Source organism: Cupressus sempervirens, chromosome 4 (genome assembly GCF_028749045.1).
Source record: "Cupressus sempervirens isolate cs-2001-9-10 chromosome 4, ASM2874904v1, whole genome shotgun sequence".
NCBI lineage: Eukaryota > Viridiplantae > Streptophyta > Pinopsida > Cupressales > Cupressaceae > Cupressus > Cupressus sempervirens.
Genome location: NC_143121.1, coordinates 804,710 through 818,207, shown reverse-complemented (window position 1 = coordinate 818,207; position 13,498 = coordinate 804,710). Strand labels below are relative to the sequence as shown.

At 33.2% G+C, this 13,498-nt stretch overlaps 1 pseudogene; it reads left to right on the top strand.

The window, feature by feature from the left end:
- Positions 1-13,498, top strand: part of LOC149559625 (T-complex protein 1 subunit eta-like) — a 51,647-nt pseudogene that overhangs the window by 11,476 nt on the left and 26,673 nt on the right.

Genomic DNA, 13,498 nt, shown 5'->3' with positions numbered 1-13,498 from the left:
TGTAGATACTCTAATGAGAATAAAAAGATAACCAAAATGTTGTGATTCAAGGAGACGTTGAAGGTTCACTAAGTGGACCCAAGGTTGGGAGAAATTATGATGGTGAGAAGAACTTTATGTAATAAGAAAATTGATGAGGAACCTGTCTTAAGGAGAAGTCTTTTCAAGACTAGATGTAAGATGTCTAGAAAATGTTGCAAAGTGATCATTGACAGTGGAAGTTCAACAAATTTGGCATTAGAGGAGCTAGTTATAGAGTTGCAGTTGTACAGCCTGAAGCCTCCTAAACCCTATCATGTTTCATAGATAAGGGATGAGTATAAGAAATTGGTAAGTGAACAATGTATGGTGAATTTGAGGAGTGGAAGTTACTTTGATGAAGGTTTGTGTGATGTTATGCCTATGGATTGTTGTCATATTCTATTGGGCAGACCTTGACAATATGATAGGCATGATAGAAGATTGAATCAATATACTCTTTGGGTGAATGGAAGAAAGTAAGTTTTGTTTCCTTTGATTGGAATTCTAGATGAGGTTAATTGTGTGGTCAATGGGAAAAAAATTGAAAAGGGAATGAAGAAGAACCAAGTGTATTTTTGTGTAATTCCTAAGGGACTGAGTTGTGGTAGTAGCGATTGAGTAGCAGTAGAAATTGAAAGGTTGATGATTGAGTACAATGAGATTTTTGCTAAGGATATACCTAATGGTTTACCTCCACTAAGAAGTATACATCATTGCATGTACTTGATTTTTGAAGCTAGTTTATCAAAAAAATCACCATATAGATTGATACCTACCAAGAATGAAGAACTTAATTGACAAGTGCAAGAGTTGTTGTAGAAAGGTTTGATTAGATAAAGTTTGAGTCTATGAGTTGTACCTATTGTATTAACACCTAAAAGGAATGGAGAATGGAGAATGTGTATTGATTCTAGAGATATTAACAAGATCACAATGGAAAACATGTTTCCTATGCCAATGAGGAAGACTATTTCAACACAAAAGATGGTTTGTATGAATGGTTGGTTATGCCTTTTGGTTTGACTAATGCACCTAGTACTTTCATGAGGTTGATGAGTGAAGTTGTCAAGGAATTTTTGGGTAAGTTTGTGATTGTTTATTTTGATGATATTGTGATATTTAGTAAGACTAAGGAAGAACATCTTGAGCATGTTAGAGAGGTATTGAAGAGATTGAAAGAGGAGAAACAACTGATTAATTTGAAAAGTATTCCTTTATGCAAGAGGAAATTGTGTATTTGGGATTTGTGATTTTAGTTGATGGTTTGAGAATGGATCCTAAGAAGGTTAAAACAATTTTTGAATGAACTAAACTTGAGAATGTGGGTGAGGTAAGATCATTTCATGGTTTGGCTAGTTTCTAAAAAAATTTTATAAAGAATTTTAGTTTTGTTTGTAATGCTATGACTTAGACAATGAGAGCAGATAAAAAGGATTTTAAGTGAACACATGGGGTTGATAAGAGTTTCGAGACTTTGAAACAAAAGCTTATTGAATTACCTGTATTGGCCTTAGCTAATTTCAATAAGGTATTTCAAGTGGAATGTGATGCACATGGTATTGCAATAGGAGACTTGTTGAGCCAAGAAAGTAAAATTGTTGAAGTAAGAAGTTGAATGATGCTAGAAGGAAGTATTTTGTGTATGATCAAGATTTTTATGCTATTTTTCAAGCCTTCAAGAATTGGATATATTATTTGATTACTAAGGAGTTTGTATTGTATACTAATCATAAAACTTTACAGTATTTGGGAAGTCAGCATAAGTTGAATCAAAGACATATGAAGTGGTTTGATTGCTTGGAAAGTTAAATATTTGTGATCAAGCATAAGAGTGGAGTTACTAATTGAGTTGTTGATGCAATACATAAAAAATGTTCCTTTTTGATAAAGATGAAGGTTGAATTTCTTGGTTTTGATGAAATGAAGGAATTGTATGATACTGGTCCTGATTTGTCTGAGCAATGGAGAGACTCTAGAGAACCAAATCTATCAAGTCAAATGAGTAAGTATGAAGATCATTTAATTCAATAATGTATCTTTCTCAAATGAATTTAGTTGTGTATACCAAGAATTTCTATGAGAGTTAATTTGATTACGGAAAAACATTATTGTGGTTTGGCTAGACATTTTGGAATTGATAAGACATTGAGTTTTCTTAAGGATAAGTATTATTGGTAATAGATGTATAAGGATTTCTAGAAGTTTGTAAGGAGTTGTGGAATTTTTCAAGTTGAAAAAGAATTAAGTTAGAATACTATATTGTATACACCTACTTTTGTTCCTGAGAAACCGCGGAGTGACATCAGTATGGATTTTGTTCTTGGATTACCTAAGACAATAAGAGGGTATTTTTTGTTGTAGGTAGATTTTCTAAAATGACACATTTCATACCATGTAAGAAGACATCAGATGTTGTGCATGTTGTTGATATTTTCTTCATGGAGATTTCTAGATTGCATGGATTACCAAAAAGTATTATTTTTGACAGAGACAGTAAGTTTGTTAGTTACTTTTGGAGGACTTTGTGGAAGAAGATGGAAACTTCAAGTTGAAGTTTAGTTCTATATTCCATCCATAGATAGATGGATAAACAAAGGTTGTAAATAAAAGCTTGGGTAATTTTTTGAGACGTTCATTTGGGGTTAAGCCAAATAATTGGGATATGATATTGGCACAAGCTGAGTTTGCATATAATAATTCTGTGAATAGGAGTACACAAAAAACACATTTGAGATTGTAATTGGAATGTAGCCTAGAGGAGTATCAGATTTGAGGGATGTTATTTGTGAAGATAAGAAAAGTGTTGAATTTTCTTGTTGAAGTATTTGCTTGACGAAGTGAAGTTGAAGTTAGACAAATTAATCAAAAGTAGAAAGAGAATGCCAATAAGTCTAGAAGACATCATGTTTTGAAGTTGGTGATAAGGTGATCATTCATTTGAAGAGAGGAAGATTTCCTATTGGAACATATAGTAAGCTGAAAATGAAGAAGTTTGGACCTTGTAAGATCTTGAGAAAGTTTGATAATGGTAATACTTATAAAGTTGAGGTACCTAATGACATGGATATATATCCTATATTCAACATTGCTGATTTACATAAGTATCATGAATTAGATGATGAAGTTGTTATATTTGATGATTATCCTAAGAAGTAGATTGAAGAGGTTGAACAAATATTGGATTAGAGAGCTGTTAAAAGCATAAGAGGAAAATATTACTATGAATATTTGGTGAAATGGAAGAATAGACCAGTTGAAGATGCTATATGGATTTCTCAATCTAAGTATGAATCAACTCAGGTTGTGACATCTCAATGACTCAAGGGAATCATTTATTTCAACCCCAGTTGTCTAATGTAGGAGCATCCTGGGTTGTCTTTCTATCATACTCATATTTGTTCATTCAGCCAGTTGGACTCATGTGCTAGTGGTTTCCAAGTTTCTATTGCTAGCGAGTTGTTTAGTGATGATCGAGTTACTGTAGCTAGTAATGTTTGAGTTATTGTAGCTAGTGATGGTCGAGTTATTGTAGCTAGTATTGGTTGAGTTACTATAGCTAGTGATGGCTGCGTTATTGTAGGTAGTGATGGCTGAGTTACTATAAATTTCTAGTATTGGCCGAGCTATACAATGCTGGTCGAGTGAGCCTGATATTTACTGATGCTCAGTTCCTTCTTTGATCGAGTCTCTTTGTGATTGGTTCTTAGTTTGAGCCAACTTATGCAATTAATTTGGATCACAAATTTAATGTTTGGATCTTGTCTTTAGATGTGTGCAAGTTACCTAGGGTTATAAAACCCTAAGTATCCTCTCTTCACTCAACAATGTGAGAGATTATCAAATTTTAAAATTTACAAACTATCTTGCATTTTATTATATTAATTCTTGAAAGAATTAATTATCATTCAATTTAAATGCAAAATAACTAAATATTGAATCATTTGTAGGTCACACTAATTTATGATATAATTAATTCTACTAAGAATTAATTATCATTATTGTAATATAAAAATACGTAAATAGGGTGAATTAATGGGGGTAAGATAAGTTAAATTTTTTTTTTTTTGAAATAATTGATTCTTTAAGATAATTAATTATTATTGTAACATGGGGCCTTTGTGGAAAATTTATACGCGCAGAAATGCTTGGGAAATGAATTTTAATAAAAAAGAGTTATGGGTACTTGGGAACCACTTGGGTGAAAATTCTTTAAAAAGGGGAAAATCTATTGTAACAGGGTTCTTCTCCAATTTCACATGCTCGTGCATTTGTGAAGGAAAGGGAAGCCATTTTTAGTTTTCAAATTTGTAACATAGAAAGGAAGGAAAGGCATTGCATTTTACTTGCAAACTTGTTTATGATGCAAGGATAAAATGATCATATGGTTGTTTTGTTTACATATTTAGAATGAAGGAAAATTTACTTTTAGATCCTATGGTTTGAATTTATGTTTCTCTGGTTGGAAATGATCTTGTGGTTGTTCTAGCCATGTTCAAAATATTATCTTGCTCATTTATCAAGGGTAATGTGTGTCATGAAATCTTGAGGTTTTATGCACCATATATGCAATGAATATCAAATATCCCTTTTGTTTCTCTATAAATGGGTAGATTGATTAGTTATCCCACACGCTATGTATTTTATTTTCTTCTTAAGTTATTTAAATCAAAGTTTGCATTCATATCATGTTGATGAATGGATGTTAGTGTTCCTTCTTTTCCTTCTAGTTAAATGCATATAAGAAAATTATTTACTATAAATCAAAAGGAGGGAGTTGTACCTTCATTTCAAAATTCAGAGAGCACTTGACAAAATAATTTCAAGTGACTCAACTATTGGTTTTAGAGTTTGTCTTTTAGTTTGGGCATGTAAGAGTTATTTGTGAAGGATTTTCAAAGAAGAAAAATCTGTTTAATAATAGATTTTTGGTGACTCTATTGGGTAATTATTAGAGTGCCTTGTGTAGTTGATTTGTAAAAATTTTTAGGTACCTCCCCAAGGATGGAGGTTGGTGGCTCTATTGAAGTTGAATACCTTAAAGTATTTCAAAAATATATAGATATTTTAAAGGATTAGACTCCTATAAGAAATGAAAATTATGTGGATGTCATTATCTTTATACCTCAATTTAAAGAAAATCCAATCCAAGAAGTTGGAGGGGATTTGGAAAAACAAGTAGCATTTTTAAAGTCTTTTTGGTGCTATCCTCATCTAAACAAGATCTCTTGTGGAAGAGCCAAAAAAGGTAGAGAAAATGTTTGAAGAAAAAGAAATTGGTGGAATGGAATTTGTGCAAGAAAACGATGTTGAAGGGGAACCAAATGATAGCCAAGAGTAAGAAAATGATCCACTTGCTTTTCAGCACCCTACAATTCTCTCCTCAATGTCACCTTTGGAGGAACCAATGGAGTAGTCACAGGATCAAGGTATGGAAGAGTTTGTTGGAATTTTAGATGTAGTTGTGAAAAATTCTATGCAAGAGGTTGGTTTCACATTTCATTGTGAAGAAATTCATGTTATCCATGAGAAAACTCTTGAATATGTGTTTATTTTTCCACCCTTAATTTGCCCTTTTAATGAGAAAAACCCTACACTTTGGTTGTTTTTAGTTTACTTTTTGCAAAATCCACTTCCATTCTATCAAAATTTACTTAAAAAGGGCTCATATTTTCTTTAACTTGTAAATGGTCACATTTAACATTTTCTTCCCCTTTGCCTTTTATTGTAAATAACTGCCCCATTTTGCAATTTTGGCTTGGTTTGTTTATGTTTAGTTTAGTTTGTTGTTTCCTTTCAATAAGGGTTATATCAGCCTTGAACCTTCCTCTTTCCTTGAGTTAATCCATATTCTAAATTTTTCCAAGAAATAAAGGCCTTGTTGAATTGATTGGCAACATCCTACGCTCATCTAGTTTCAATGTATCAAGTCTCAAGATAACATTTTTTACAATGTCATTATATTCCCAAGAGCCATATCTAGAAATATAATGACATGAGAAGCCCGTATCCTAGAGTTGCATTTATCATTTTGAAGTTGGTAAATATGTGGATCCTTTATTTCCATGGGCCCAGTTCAATATTTTACACTTTTAAGAGTTTGGATCCTGCAATAAGAAAAAATGGGTAGACAAATCATAGTCAAAAAATTAATTATTGAGAAAAAGGAGTATTCCTATTGGTTGGACACCTTGAGCCTTTTGTATTAAATCAAGAGTTAGATTTCACCAACACTTGGCAACTATCCTACCTTTTCATTTGAGAGTATATGAAAATGGGTCAAAGAGAAAATATGGAGCAACTATTCCTTCTTTATCGGGTATTTATAACTATAGCATGCATAGACTTAAAGAAAATTTGAATGTGGTGGTGATAAGATATCATTAAAGTGTAATGTGGAGACTATTAATCTTTCAAGATAAATTGATCATTGCAGATGCACAAGCAATACTTTTGAAGCAAGCCTTATTGTTGAAGCACACATGATTGTACACATGGTTGAAATGATATGATCAATAATATAATTATTGCATCCAAATATAGAGATGTCCCATGCATATGGAAATGCACCACCAATTCAAGAGATTAGTCCTTCTATCTACCATTTGTGATAACAATGGACATTTCTTGAGACTTCCCTAATATTCCAATTCACAGTATCTATAATTTCATATTATGTTGGTAGATATAGTTCAAAAGGAATAACTCAAAGATAGAGGCTCACCAAGATTTGATATTAATTGAACTAAGTTCCTGTGATTTTATAGATTTTGGATGCCAAACTCATTTTAGAAACTGCTTTGCAAGAAATTTGCAACAAGTGCATACACCATTGTATATAGTTTACTGCCTTTATATACTAGTAGATTTCCAACATACAGTGATGGTCGAAGCCAAGAAAGATATGAATGAAATCTACTATTAGATATGGCATGCTGCTAAAGTCTTTTAACAAAGTTAAAAAAGCCTCTATTATATTGAAAGGTAGTTATGGTGGCACGATAAAAAAAGGATCCCTAAAATAATAAGTAAAAAGTAAAAGGGAAAACAAAATACTTCATGACAATTTAGGGTTGATGCTTTTGATGTAATTTTCAAAGATATTGGTAGCATGTAGTGGAGAAGATGGCACCTAAAATAGAAATTTTTTATTGGGAGAATTAATATCATGGCACCACCAATAGATTCTAATCACAAAGTTACCACAATACTCAAGCAGAAAGATTGCATATTGCAGTTGGAACTAGTTTAAGACAACTGATGATTGTATCGGGATAGGTGACATATCTTCTAATATCAGGATTAGTGGTATCATATATGGTCTAGGAAACACAATAAGTATTAGAAGTCTTGGAAGAGGAAACTTGAATGCAAATGTCCATTTGCTTTATGCAAATAGAAACAAGTTTATATTAACAATGAATGGATTAAAAATCAAGACATGGAAGGGGGGTTCTAGCATAACAAGGGATATAACATATGAGAACATTGAGATGTAAGGTACATAGAGATGTGATGGTAGGAATCTAAGAGAAAATAGTTGGAGATAATAATCTATTAGTGTAGTCATTCATAAAACCACACATTTGCAAGAATTTTGAGAGTGTGTTTGATGTGGAAAATGCTTTAGTTGTCACGTCTCTCTAACTTTGACAATGACACATCATAATCTCTCATTACCTTTAGCAGGTAGAAATTAAATGATATCATATATTATTATTGCAAGGGAATAAATGGTTTGGAAATCTAAAAGATAGATTAGTTCATACATATTCCAAAAGAGAAGAAAAGGAATTCCTTCCCAAGATAGTTATTGATGTTACAATTTTAATTGGTCAAGAAGAATAAATTAAATATGATAAACATTAAAAAGTTATTGGGAGGTAACATGCGTGACTCATATTTATTTAAGGGCACAACTTTTGAAAAAGGAATTTTTCATATGATGGCTTTGAGCAACAATCAAAGAAATGTTTGCATCCCAAACTACTTGCATTGAACATTGAGTTGGAGCTTAAATTAGGAAAAGGAATGTAAATGGTAGGTTGTTAGATCTAACAAAGTATCAGTCAATTGTAGATGCAAAGTCGAATATAATGTATGATGAATTGGATAAATGTGTGAAGAGTGGGCCAAAAATTATCTTGTCTCTATTAACAATTAGTGATGTGGAAACTTAATATTCTTCTGATCAATATGTGTTCTGTGTCCATCATGTAATAGAGGAGGATCTACAATGTGTTGCTACTATAACAAGGGAATCTATCCAAACTTCTTCAAATAATATTGTCCTTGAATGGGACATATCAGTTCATTGATGAATTAGAAATAACCTTGCATGATACCATCATGATAGTTCAAAAGGATTTGAAGATATCTACTATTGTATATGGAAGTAGTGCTATTGATATGGAAATTAGTAAGTATTTAAGACAATCTATAGGAACCATAATAGTGAAGTCATAGTTGTTTATCTATTCCTATGCAAAAGTCCCCGAGGTTACTCTATGTCAACTTTGTGACAATGTTGGGTTGATGAGACAAAAGTGCTAAATAAATTTAGACACAACCATGAATTCCTTTCTTGTGAGGAGGCATCTTATGGTTTTGATATAAATATAGGGCGTATAGATGATTCTCTTGCTAAATTGTGTAGGAACCTGCACTTGTAAGTTAAATGCAATTAACAATGCCACAAAAGTTGCTCATCTCATTCTCAGTGTGGATGGAACAATAAAGAATCCAAAGTCTAAAAGTACTCAAAGGAAAAGGAGCTGCAAATATATGGTTGGTCAAGGACATGGTTGTGATTTCCCAGGTCAAGGTGAGTCCTTGATGTCAAGTACATGCAACAATCAATTCTAGGGGATTGGTATTATTAACATGAGGTTAATATAGTATTCTAATAGCATCAAAAGAAGAAGATAGTATTTTATTTAGAATGTTAAATATGATAAAATGATTATGCCAAGTGAGAAAATGATAGATCAAGTTCCTCTAAGTAGATAAGCATGTTGATCAATGATTTTATAACACAATGGATAAAGCACTAGACAACATGCCAAAGATTCAGGAGTTCTTTGCATCCCAACACAGAATGCAACCCCCAATAGAGCCACAGTTACCTAGGGTTTCAAAACCCTAAGTATCCCCTCTTCACTCAACAATGTGAGATATTATCAACTTTTAAAATTTACAAATTATCTTGCATTTATATTATATTTGATTCTTTAAAGAATTAAATATCATTCAATTTAAATACAAAATAATTAAATATTGAATCATTTTGAGGTCACACTAATTTCTCATATAATTAATTCTACCAAGAATTAATTATCATTATTGTAATATAAAAACAAGAAATTTGGGTGAATTGATGGGGGTAAGATAAGTAAAAAGAAAAGAATTTGAGATAATTGATTCTTTAAAAGAATTAATTATTATTGTAACATGAATCCATTGTGGAAAAATTGTACAGGTAAAAGCTCTTGGGAAATGAATTTTAATAAAAAAGAGCTATGGGTAGTTGGGAACTACTCAGGTGCAAATTCTTTAAAAATGGGAAAATCTATTGTATCAGGGTTCTTCTCTAGTTTCACATGCCTGTGCATTTTTGAAGGAAAGGGAAGACATTTTTAGTTTTCAAATTTGTAATAGAGAAACGAAGGAAAGGAATGACATTTTACTTGCAAACTTGTTTATGGTGCAAGGATAAAATGATCATATGGTTGTTTAGTTTACATATTTGGAATGAAGGGAAATTTACTTTTAGATCCTATGGTTTGAATTTATGTTTCTCTGGTTGGAAATGATTTTGTGGTTATTCTAGACATGTTCAAAATATTATCTTGCTCATTTATCAAGGGTCTTTTGTGTCATGAAATCTTAAGGTTTTACCCACCATATATGCAATGAATATCAAATATCCCTTTTGTTTCTCTATAAATGGTAAGATTGATTATAGAGCCCGTGCACTATATATTTGATTTTCTTCTTAAATTATTTAAATCAAAGTTTTCATTCATATCATGTTGATGAATGGATGTTAGTGTTCCTTCTTTGCCTTTTGGTTAAAGGCATATCAAAAAATTATTTACTATAAATCAAAAGGAGGGAGCTGTATCTTCATTTGAAAATTTAGAGAGCATTTGACAAAATAATTCCAAGTGACTCAACTGTTGGTTTCAAAGTTTGTCTTTTAGTTTGGACATTTAAGAGTTATTTGTGAAGGATTTTCAAAGAAGACAAATCTATTTACTAACACTACAGACCATTTTAAGGTCGACCTTTCTATTATGTAATGATCTAGATTCTCCTATAATCCATTTTGGCAAGTATAAATAGAAATGTTTAGGTTTAGGTTAGGTAACAACCTAGAGGTTTCAGAGAAGAGCTACTGAATAGTGAATTGAAGCTAGATTGTAGATATTAAAGTTGTATTTTGTATTTGGTTGTAATTCAAAAGGTCTAACAACTAGGAATGTATGCTGATAATTGGATGAATCAATAAAGTGTTGTTGTTTCTTCTCTCCTTGGTTCCATTCTCTTTATTGTTTATGTAAGAATTTGGTATAGCTTTGATACCATGTAAGAATTTCCCTTAGGGAAAAATTCACCCAAGAATTAAGAATTCAAACACAAGCACAACTATAGACCAGAAGGAGTATGATCAGAATAACAATGTATTCAATTCAATATGCCTTTTAAGAGTACACTAGGACTGCCTATATATAAAGGCCTTTGAGATGCATCTAGAATGCCTAAGAATTAGCTACATGATAAGTCATATAACAAGGCACATGTCCACCAGATATGGGTTATCCTCCATTAAGCATGGAAGTAATTGTGATGATGAAAGGATAAGCCTACAAGGGTGTAACACACAAATCAATGTTGTAGACATATGCTAATTAGAGTTGCGTACTTCTATGTTGTCTACATGACAACTCAATGAATGATGCAAACTCTAATGTTGTAGACACCATGTGAAATAGAGTTGCGTACTTATGTGTTATCAACATAACAACTAAAAAGGGTACACAAACTCCCAAGTGTCTCACAAAATAAATAATAAAATAATGCATTAACCTAATTAAACTTAAGTAAGTGTAAATAGTAAGTACATATTTACACCAACACCCCCCCTTAAGTGCAACTTAGGGGAATTCTCTTAAGCTATGAAAACTAGGATGAAATGCATAATGGATCCCAGCTACTAGGACATGTTGGGTACCCATGCACATAATGAAATGAAATCTCTCATAAAGTAGAGAAAGATGGAAAACCTTGTGGGAAAACCCTCCCCCAAAAAGAGAGATAAAAAAATAAGATGCATGGATGGATGGAGTAATCAAGACCCCCCCATTACAACATACATCTAGTATATACAAAAGTGAAGAATGAGAAGAACAAGACCTCATAAGAGGAAAAAGTCCCCCCCATTAAGAAAGAAGAGGAAGAGAGACAAGGTTGTCCCCCCCCCCCCCCCCCACCCACCAAATGAAGAATGCCTGTCAATGATTGCTACTCCAATGAAGAAGCTAGTCTAAGAATACAAAATGATGTTCCTCCCCTTTGGAAGAAACAATGCCAAAGGTACACTATTGAAGATGTATGGTGGCCCTAAAACTTGCTCAAGTATCCCTATGCTGATGTTGATGGTTGCCCCTTCTAACTATGTTGAAAATAATGAATGTAGATCTAGCAAGGATGTCTGTTGAACCTGTTCCAATGAGCCAACTATCTCCTCAACTAATAAAGAGACCTCCGACAATTACTATTCATAAGGATCCACAATCACACCAACCTGTAAAGATTGATCATGTAGAGAATGAACATGAGGGTCAGAGTGAGCCCTCACAACAATTGTAGAAGGATCATCTTCATCAAAGAGAAAATTTAAATCATCAAGGCTATTTCCCAAGTCTACTGTGTGTGACTCCATGAACAAACCTAAAATATCTACCATGTAGTCATCAACTGAAGCTAGAGCTAGAAGACAACATGTACCATGATGTGTTGGACCTTTCACTATGGCAATGTATGCATGTGGACTATGTTGATGTTGTGATCCCTCACTGCAACTGTCAAATAGAACCCCATGTGTCTTAATCTGTTGAAGCACTATCGCTAGTGTCACTATCAGTTTCCATAGTATATGAAGTGCAAAGAAGAGTAAAGGATAAGCTGGGTGAATTTTCCTCAAAGTTTACATCCTTCTCCACAAAAATCTCATGTGTCTTTGGATCCATAAATCCGTATGCCTTCACATTGTCTTCATAACTGATGAAAGTATAAGGCCTAGGTGTTGGTGCCTTGCATCCCATAGAAGATAGGTTTGCCTATGTTGGACAACTGAAGACTTTGAAGTGACTCACAACTAGTTTTCTATCACACCATGCATCAAAAGGAGTCTTCCCATCTAAGGTATTATGAGGAGACCTTTTAAGTATGTGAGTGGCACTACTAATGGCTTCAACTTCAAGTGTTGGATCAAGAGACTTGGCATTTATTATGAAACTTTCCATGGTCTTGAGAGTCCTAATCCTCATAGCTACAACATCTATCTTGTGTGGACTAAATGCTGGTGAATTTTGAAGATCAATTCCCTCTAGTTTGAAAAAGTCTTTAAGTCTTCTATTCACATATCTGCTTTCATTGTCCATTTGTAGAACCTTAATGGCTTTCCTAGATTTGTGTTCAATATGAGTCTTAAAGGCTTGAAGCTTATCAACCACTTCATTCTTATGATGAAGGAAGTAGAACCATATGAATCGTGAAAAGTCATCAACAAAGGTAAGGATGTAGCGGCCTTGGTTGACTAAAGTCACTGCAAAAGGACTTGCTAAAACCATGTGAACCGACTGGAGAACAACTGGTGCTCTTGAAGACTTCCCTTTATCATACTTCACCTTGAGATGCATATCCACTGAACATGATGAACACTCAACCTTAGAAAAGTTGATGTTAGGTAGACCTTTAACCATGTGTTCGAAGAAAAGTTGCTGAAGATGGCAGAAGGCAAGATGACCAAACCGCTTATGCCATAATTTGATTTGTGAATTTGAGTGAGTCAAAAAGGCTTGAGAAGAAGACTTAGGCACAAAGTGGGAGAAGGAATAAAGCCTCTTTTGATGATTGACTTTCCCCACTACAACCAATGAATTATCTCTAAGACTGCGCACCATCATTGAATCTAGAAGGAACTCAACCTTATGACCATCTCCAAGGTGAGTGATTTGGTAAACTAATAGGAGATTGGAGCTAAGGTTTGGAAAATAGAGAACATCTTTGAATTCCCCATTTTCCATTTCCACATGTCCTTTTCCTTAAACTTCCATTTGGTATCATCTCCCATAAAGATGTGCAGTACCTGTGACTACTTCAATGAAGAAAAGTCTCCCTTTGAAGAACCCATATGATAGGAGGCACTTGAGTCAAGTATCCATTCCAAAGAAGAACTTGAGATTGCCATAAGTGC